This window comes from Eriocheir sinensis, chromosome 51 (genome assembly GCF_024679095.1).
Source record: "Eriocheir sinensis breed Jianghai 21 chromosome 51, ASM2467909v1, whole genome shotgun sequence".
NCBI lineage: Eukaryota > Metazoa > Arthropoda > Malacostraca > Decapoda > Varunidae > Eriocheir > Eriocheir sinensis.
In genome coordinates, this window is record NC_066559.1 from 8,776,886 (window position 1) to 8,786,700 (window position 9,815).

The following is a 9,815-nucleotide window of genomic DNA, read 5'->3' on the forward strand; positions in this document are numbered from 1 at the left end:
TGTTGTGCTTGCTGCAGGTTTTAGGGAACATTCTGCTCACTAATTTTGTCTTCATTTGTATTGTAAATGTTTGACAAAAGTCATGGTAAACGAGGCGGCGGCAGTTACAACAAAATGAGCTGGTGGCGGCCGCTACTGCTTTCCTTACTTTTATTCTCATTTTCCTCTTCCCTCTAACATACATCTCTACAGAATCTTCACCTTGCATATGAATAAGGTAAAAGAAATATAAACAGAAAAAAATGAAAGACAGACTATTGATTAGGTATAGTGAGGTTGGACTCAAAATATATCACTGGAAAAGAAGTAACGGGAGTAAATTGTGACTATATAAGTTAAATTAAATAGAGAGGAGAAAAATACTATGTTCTCTTCCTACTCTATAACCGGAGCACCTCATTTAATTTTCTGATTCACTTTTTTGTCAGCTTTGTAATAATTTCCATTTCACTTCTCTCTTCCTCATTCCTTGCGTGTTCTCTAAACTATACAATATCCTTCTCTCCCCTCTCCTTCCAGCTTCCTTCCTCTCCATCTTTTCTTCAGCACTCATCTCCGTCCTCCCCTTCTCTCGGCATTATCATCTTAACTCTCTTTCCAACTTCCTCTCTCTCCCTTCATGTATTCCTTATCGCTCATGTCTGTTCCACGCATCACTTCAGTATCCTCATCTCTGTCCTCTTTCCCTCTTCTTCTTTTCTTCTCTTTCTCATCGTTCATCTCTGTTCCACCTCACCTCGGCATCCTCATCTTAGTTCTCTCTTCTCTCTTCTCTTCTCTTCTCTCTCTCTTTCTCTTCTTGTCTTTCCCAGCACTCATGTCCGTCACACCCACACCTCACTCTTCACTTCCGCTCTCTTTCAATCTCCCTCTCATCTTTTCTTCCTCATCACCCTCACCTCACTATCTTCATCTCTGCTTTCTCTTTCCAGTTCCTTTCTCTCTTCTTCATCTTGCCTTCCTCAGCGCACTCGTCTCTTTCACGTCTTATGATCCTCTGTCTGCTCTCTCTCCAGTTCTCTCTCTCTTCCTGTCTTCCTAAGCACTTATGTCTCTCTACTTCACGACCTTACTCATTATCCTCGTGTCTGATCTCTTTCCAGGTTCCTTTCGCCTTGTCTTCCTCAGCACTCAAGTTCCTGTTTCACGTCTATTTCAATATCCTCATCTTTTCTCTCTTTCCAGCTTCCTTTATTTCTCTTTTCTTCTCTCTCTCTCATCGCTCATCTCTGTTTCATCTCACCTCGTTATCCTCATCTCTGCTCTCTTTCCAGCTTCCCGTTTTCTATTCTTTCTCTCTCTTCCCGTTTTTTTTCCTCGGTGCTAATGTTTGTTATGTATCACTTCAAAATCCTCATCCCTGCTCTTTTTTTTCAGTTTCTTTCCTCTCTCTCTCTCTCTCTCTCTCTCTCTCTCTCTCTCTCTCTCTCTCTCTCTCTCTCTCTCTCTCTCTCTCTCTCTCTCTCTCTCTCTCTCTTAGCTAATGTCTATGTTCCATGCATCATTGTTATTCTATCATCCTTGTTATCTTGTATATCTTTTCACCTCTTACGCAGACTAACTTTATCCTGACATCTTAATCTTTAGTGGCTTTTCCCTGAAGACTTGAAATCCCTCCAACTGTCCGTCCTTCCTTCCTTCCTTTCTAACTTTCTTCCTTCTTTCCTTCCTTCCTCACTTGACTTTCCAACGCCCTGACAAACTTTCCCCGGACTCAAGTTTCTAATTACTCTTGTTTTCTATTAGTCTTTCCTTCCTTCCTTCCTTCTTTTCTTTCTTTCTTTTCCTTTGTTCTTTCTTCCTTCCTTTTATTTTTCATTTCGTCTTGCTATCCTTCCTTCCTTCCTTCCTTGACTTCATCCTTCATTCCTTCCTCCCTTCCTTCCTTCATTCATTCATTCCTATATTTCTTGACTGATTAATTCCTTCCTTCCTTCCTTCCCTCCTTCCTCCTTTCTTTCCATCCTTAACACTTTCCTTTACTTTCTCTTCTTTCTTACTTTCCCATTCATTTCTTTTCACCCTTTCTTTCCTTTTTCATCTTTTCACACTTTCCTTTTTTCTCCATTTTATTTTTTTCCTATTCACTTTTTACTTTCATTTTATCTTAACTCTTACTTTCTTTTTCTTTTCATTTTCAAACTTTCCTCTTTTTGACTACACTCTTACTAGTTTCCTTTTCCTCTAAACTTTTTAATAACATAAGTCTCGTCTCCTTCTTTTCTTCTCCCTCTCCTACCTCAATTTTCTTCTCCTTCTCTCTTCCCTTTTTACTTCAACTTCTTTCCATCTTCTTTCCTACATACTTCAACCTTTTCCTCCTCCTTTCTTCCCTTCCTAGCTCAATTTTTTTTTTCTTCCTTTCCCTTCCAATCTCTACCTTCTAATTCATCTCCTCTTCCTTCTCTTCCTATCTCATCCTTCTCTCTTCCCTTCTTCCTTTTCTTCCTATCTCATTCTTCTCTCTTCCCTTCCTCCTTCTCTTCCATCACTTCCTTCTTTCCTCAACCTCCTCAATCGTTTCAATTCTTCTTCCTTCTCTTCCTACATCTTCCCTTCCTGCCTCAACCCTCCCTGCTTCTCCTCTTCGCTTCCTACCAACACCTCGTCTTTCCTCAAGGACTCAAAGGCAATAAAAAAAGGAAAAAAAAGGTAAAAGAAAAAAATAAAGCTCGCCTCTGCAATACTCGAAAGGAGAAACCAGAAGACGAAATACAAATGTCAGATTCTTGAAAAGTCTGCAATCGGCTTAGTTTTTATGAGGAGAGAGAGAGAGAGAGAGAGAGAGAGAGAGAGAGAGAGAGAGAGAATGATAAAAAGAAAAAAAGAAAATATGAAGGAAATAGAAAGAGAAAATGAAAGAAAAAAAAGAAAGGGAAAGAAAAAGAAAGCAAAGAGAGAGAGAGAGAGAGAGAGAGAGAGAGAGAGAGAGAGGTAAATTGCCCCCGATATCCCTTGTGACTAGAGGGAATGAGAACAGGAGGAGGAGGAGGAAGAGGAGGAGGAGAAGGTATATTGTTCCAGGCTTCCCAGAGGGTTCACAACTTACGAGTATAAAAAAAGGAGTACAGAAGGAAGGAAGGAAGGAAGGAAGGAAGGAAAGGAGGGAGGGAGGGAGGAAGGAAGGAAAGTTTTTTTTCTCTCTCTCTCTCTCTCTCTCTCTCTCTCTCTCTCTCTCTCTCTCTCTCTCTCTCTCTCGCTCTCTCTCTCTCTCTCTCTTGGCAATGGAACCCTCAAACAGTTTTTAGAAGTTTGGCTCTGTTCAGCAAATTCGAGTCTACCTTCTCTCTCTCTCTCTCTCTCTCTCTCTCTCTCTCTCTCTCTCTCTCTCTCTCTCTCTCTCTCTCTTTGGGGAAGGGGAGGAAGGGTTATTGTGAAGGGGGTGAAGGGGGAACAAAGCAGATATCGGGGTGATGGGGAGGAGATGGGGAGGGGGGGATGCTGTGGGGATTGTGGTGGAGAGGGTGGGAGGGGATGAGTGGAGTGGGGAGGGTGATGAGGGTAGGGGAGAAGAGGAGGGGAACAGAGGGGAGGGGAAGAGTGGGGAGGGGAAGAGTGGGAAGGGGAAGAGTGGGAAGGGGAAGAGATGGAAGGGGAAGAGATGGAAGGGGGAACGATGGAATGGGAGAGAAGGGAAGGAAAAGAATGGGAGAGAAGGTACAATAAAGTGAAGGGGAGGGGAGGGAAAGGAAGAGAAGGAAAGAAAAGCTAAGAAAAGGGAAGGGAAAAAAGAAAAGGAAAATGGAAGGGAAGGGAAGGGAAGAAAGAATAAAAAGGAAAAGTAAAGAAAGGTTACAGGAGAGGAAGGGAAGAAAAGGAAATGGAAGGGAGGAGAGGAAAAGGAAAGGTAAGATAAGAGGAGGTAACAGAAATCGAAGAGAAAGGAACGATGAAAAAATAAAGGAAAATAAAAAAAAAGAATAAAAAGCAATGTCAGAGGAAATACATTAAAAGAAAAAGAGGAAAAAGAAAACAAGAATAAATAAGAAGAAACAAAAGATAAAAGAGAAGAAAAGAAAGGTATACGATAAAAGACGGAACAGGAAGTGGGAAAAATCTGCAATGGGTTGAAAAAACACACAAAGAAACACAACTGATGACGTAATACAGGAAGGAAGGGAAGAGAAGGGGGAGGAATGGGAGGAAGGAAAGGGGAGGAGAAGGGGAGGGGGAGGGACTAAAGGGATGAAACATATGATTGGAAGGGGAAAGAGAATAAGGAGTTGGGGTGAAGGGGAAAGGGGAGGGGAGGGAAAGGAAAGAGGAGGGGGAGGGGAAGGGAAAAGATGAAGGGCAGAGGGACTAAGGGATGAAAGATATGATTGGAAGGGGAAAGAGAATAAGGGGTTGAGGAAGGGGAAGAAGGGGAGAAAGGGAAGGGGAGGGAAAAGAAAGGGGAGGGGGAGGGGAAGGGAAAAGATGAAGGGCAGAGGGACTAAGGGGATGAAAGATATGATTGGAAGGGGAAAGAGAATAAGGGGTTGAGGAAGGGGAAGAAGGGGAAAAAGGAAGGGAGGAAAAGAAAGGGAGGGGAGGGAAGGGAAAAGATGAAGGGCAGAGGGACTAAGGGGATGAAAGATATGATTGGAAGGGGAAAGAGAATAAGGGGTTGAGGAAGGGGAAGAAGGGGAAAAGGGGAAGGGGAGGGAAAAGAAAGGGGAGGGGAAGGAAACAGGAAGGGAAGAGTGACTAAAAGGATGAAACAGATATGATGGAAATGGAAAGGGAAAAGAAAGGGAATGGGTGAGGAAGGAGAAGAAGGTAAAGGAGAGGATGAGGAGGGGGAGGAGGAAGAGATGGAAGGGGTAAGGAGGTGGGAATAAGAGAGATGGGTCAGACAGGATTGAAAGGGAAGAAAAGAAAATACAAGGAAAGAAAAAGGAAGAGAAAATAAAAAGAGGATGGAGAAGAGGAATGGGAGAGTAGAAGGGAAGGATGAGGGATTGGAGGGAAGAGTAGGAAGGAGGAAAAGAAGAGGAGAAAAGGAGGGAAGGAGAGAAGAGAATGGGAAGGAATGCGGTTTAAAGGGAAGAAGAGGGAAGGAAAGGCGGAAAAGGAGAGGAGAAAAAGGGCGAAGAATGGGAGAGAGGGAGAGAAGGGAAGGAAGGGGAAGAAGGGAGAGAGGTTTAGAAGTAAGAAGAAGGGAGGGGAGGGAATGGGGAAGGGTAGAAGGGGAAGGAGAGTGATTTGAGGGAAGAAGAGGGGAAGGGGAGGTGGAGAAGGGGAGGGGAGGGGGTGGAGAGGGGGGAGGGGCAACCTTGGTCAAAACAATAACATGAGGAATGCGTGGCCGTGACCGGAGGGAGGAGAAAAAGGGGGGAGGGAGAGAGGGAGAGAGAGGGAGAGGGAGAGGGAGATAGGGAGGGAGAGTAACCAGCCAGCCAGCCAGACACTTCCGCTTCCATACACATACACACACACACACACACATTCCCTGCTCCACATCCCCTCCACCTGCTCCACAATAACCCCTCCCTCCACCTCCCCATCCCCCCTCCTCCGCTCTCACTCTCTATTCATCTCCACACGGGTTGAGAAACTTGCCATATAAGGACGGACACAAACGTCTCAATTTGCATTCCAGAAAAAAAAGGTGAAGGGTGGAACAAGACTTGATTGGTTTATAAATGGATGAAGGGCTTTAGTGAGGGGGTGGTAATAAGATGAAGGGGTTTACTATGTGGATGAAGGGCTTAATATAGACGAAGGGGCTGCAATATAGATGAAGGGCTTTAATAAGGGAGGTGTTGATAAGGTTTTGGTGGTAAGAGAATCGGGTTGGACACGTAGTAATGGGTTTAAGTTAGGTATATTCAGATTCAACAAACACATAGGCAAGAATTTGGTTTATTAATAGAGTGGTGGATGAGTGGATCAGGCCTGGCAGTCATGTGGTGAGTGCCAATACTAACAGAGTGGTGGATGAGTGGAACAGGCCTGGCAGTCATGTGGTGAGTGCCAATACTAACAGAGTGGTGGATGAGTGGAACAGCCCTGGCAGACATGAGGTGAGTGAGTGCCACTACTAACAGAGTGGTGGATGAGTGGAACAGGCCTGGCAGTCATGTGGTGAGTGCCAATACTAACAGAGTGGTGGATGAGTGGAACAGGCCTGGCAGTCATGTGGTGAGTGCCAATACTAACAGAGTGGTGGATGAGTGGAACAGGCCTGGCAGTCATGTGGTGAGTGAGTGCCAATACTAACAGAGTGGTGGATGAGTGGAACAGGCCTGGCAGACATGAGGTGAGTGAGTGCCAATACTAACAGAGTGGTGGATGAGTGGAACAGCCCTGGCAGACATGAGGTGAGTGAGTGCCAATACTAACAGAGTGGTGGATGAGTGGAACAGCCCTGGCAGACATGAGGTGAGTGAGTGCCAATACTAACAGAGTGGTGGATCAGTGGAACAGCCCTGGCAGACATGAGGTGAGTGAGTGCCAATACTAACAGAGTGGTGGATGAGTGGAACAGCCCTGGCAGACATGAGGTGAGTGAGTGCCAATACTAACAGAGTGGTGGAGGAGTGGAACAGTCATGTGGTGAGTCCCAATAACAGTGAGAGATAAGTGGAGCAAGCCTGTCAGTCATGTAGTGAGTGCCAATACAATAGACACCTCCAAGGAAAATTAGATAGCATGGATGGGTGATTTCCTTCTTTAAACACACTACTTATCGCCCTTACGAATATCTGAGTCAGTTTTCGCCAGGTACAGAAAAAAAGAAGAAAGGAAAGGTAAAGTGAAAGGCGCGAAGAGAAAGTGAAGAAAAAAACGAAGAAAAATTTAAACATACGACTGAAAAAGTAGAAAATAAAAATATATGAGAGAAAAAGTAAAAGATAAACTGATAGACGAGATTAGAAAAGAAGCAAGCAATTAGATAAATGAAAAAGAAAATTATCCAACTGGGAAATCACACACGAGATAAAGAATTAGAGAAATAAAAAATAAAAATAAATTAGTGGATTAGAAGTGCAGGAAATGTAGAAAAAATAAGGAAGAACGAAAAAATAAATAGAAAAAAATAACAAAACAGCGAATCATGAAGAAAATGAAATAGAAAAAAAAGGTCAAAATGAAAATAGAGCAAAAAATCATGAACGAAAGAAAATTAACGAAGAATGGAAGTGAAGAAAATAAAGCAGGAAAAAGAAACATAGACAAAAAAAGGAAGAGAAAATACACAAAGGAAACAAAACAAATAAAAGCAAGAAAGAAAAACAAAAGCAAAAAATAAGAAAGGAGAAAACAAAAAAGAGAAAAACAATAACACAATAAAACAAAACAAAAGGCAAAAAAATAAATAAACAAAAGAAAAAAAGGAAAGTTAGTAAAGGAGAGGAATGAATGGAGAGAAGAAATAGAGCAGAAAAAAGAAAGTGGAGAGAGAGAGAGAGAGAGAGAGAGAAAACGTGGAAGAGAAAGGGAACAGAGAAGAAATGAGTTGGAAGAGAATAAAAGGAAAGCGAAAAGGAAGACAAAAGAAGAGAAACAACGAAGAAAAAAAATAAAGAAAATGAAAAAGACAAAAAACAGGAGGAGAAGGAGAAAAGGAAGGAACGGAGAAGAAAAAAGATTAAGGAGACAAAGACGAAATACCAAAAAAAAAGAGAAAATGGAGGTAAAAGAGGAAGATGAGAAGACGAAGAAGAAGAGGAGGAGGAGGAAGAGGAAGTTGAAAATGAGAAGAGAAGAAAAATGAAGAGGAGGAGGAGGAGGTAGTGGAGATAAATAAACAATAGCACCTCTGATTCGTGTGTGTGTGTGTGTGTGTGTGTGTGTGTGTGTGTGTGTGTGTGTGTGTGTGTGTGTGTGTGTCATTAGAGAAAGGAAACAAGTTCTTCGTCATTTCTTTCGTTATGATCATTTCCTCGTAGTTATCATTATTATTGTTCTGACAGGAGGAGGAGGAGGAGGAGGAGGAGGAGGAGCTGAGCGAATTAAAAGATAAGTGAAGCGGAGAATGAAGAGCAGACGAAGAAAGATAAAAATGGGAGAAAAGAGGAGGGTGAAAAAATGAAAGGTGGAGGAGGAAGAGGAACAAGAAAAGGAAAAGGAGGAAGGAAGATATTGAAGAAGACAAGTTTTAGGCCTAACCCCTCCCCTCCCCCCCTTTCTCTCCCTCTCAGTCTCTCTCTCCTCCCCCTTTCTTAATTATTTCTATATTTTAATCATTCTTTCCTTCCTCCACTTTCCTCTTTCTCTCCCTTTCTTCCTCCCCCTCATCCACTTTTTTCTCCTTTCTCTTCCTATCCTCTTTTCTTTCTTTCCTCCTCCTTCCCTCTTCTTCCCCGATTTTCTTCATCTCTTCCTTCCTCCTCTTTCTCTCTTCTCTTCTTTCCATCAACTCCTTCACTCCTTCCTTCCTCCTCCTCCATCTCTCTCTCTCCCCTTCTTCCTTCCTACTTATCATGATTAATTCCTTCATTTTTTTTCATTCCTCCACTTCTCTCTATCTATCTCTCCCTTCCTTCCTTCCTCCTCTCCCTCTTCTCATTCATTCCTTCACTCCTTCATTTCTTCCTTCATTTTATCACTAATTCACTCCTAATTCATCTCTGCTATTCCTGTTTCCTTCATTTCTTATTTCTTTCCTTCTTATCACAGTTTCTTCTCTCCTTCCTTTCTTCTTTATCTTCCTTTTCTCTAGTGTTCATAATTTCTTTCTCTCTTCTTTTCTTTCCTTTCTTTATTCGTATTTTACTCTATAAATTGTTTTCATTCAAGATTATTTATTTTCATTTTCTTATTTACTCTTTTTTTCATCTTTCTCTTTAAACGCATACATTTTCCCCTTCCACTTTTTTTTATTTTTCTTCTTCTTCTTCTTCTTCTTCTTCTTCTTCTTCTTCTTCTTCTTCATCCTCTTCCTCCTCACCCAACACAAGAACTTTTCCAGAGCATAAACAAGTCTTCTTTTGTGCCTCCTTCTCCTCCTCCTCCTCCTCCTCCTCCTCCTCCTCCTTCATCATCACTCACTCGTGTGTTCTCAACAAACTCATCACACCAATCTCCTTTATTTACTTGCTTTCTCTTCCTCCTCCTTATTTACTTCTCTTCTCCTGAGTTGTTCTTTTACTTTCTTCTCCTTCTTCTTCCTCTTCTTCTTCTTACTGTTTCTCCTCCTCTTCTTCCTCTTACTTCTCATATTCGTCGTCCTCTTCTTCCTCTTCCTCTACCTCCTCTAGTTTTTGTTCCTTCTTCTTCTCTTCTTCTTCCTCCGACTAAACTTTCCCTCTTCCTCCTCCACTATCTTCTCTTCCTCCTCCTCCTCCTCCTCCTCCTCCTTTTCCTCTTCCTCCTCCTCCGCCTCTTAAACACTTTTATTTCTCTTCCTTCTCCAAAACCCTATTCTCCCTCTCTACAGCTCCTCCTCCTCCTCCTCCTCCTCCTCCTCCTCCTCCATGTCATTAGCGGAGGGCCTCTGGTGGCTATACATCATTATAAGAGCCTTCTCTACATCCTCCCTCATCTCCTTCTCCTCTTCCTCCTCCTCATCTCCACCTCCTCCACCTCCATTTCCGCCATCCACGCCATCACTAATATAAATTACAGCCGCCTCTATTTCTCCTTCATCTAATTTCTTCACCTCCTCTTCCTCCTCCTCTTCTTCCTCCTCCTCCTCCTCTTCATTTAATTTCTAGCACGACCTCTCTTTCTCTCTCTCCTACCCTCCTCAACATCAAGCCTATTCTTTTCTTCCTCCTCCTCCTCCTCCTCCTCTTCATTTAATTTCTAGCACGACCTCTCTTTCTCTCCCCTACCCTCCTCAACATCAAGCCTATTCTTTTCTTCCTCCTCCTCCTCCTCCTCCC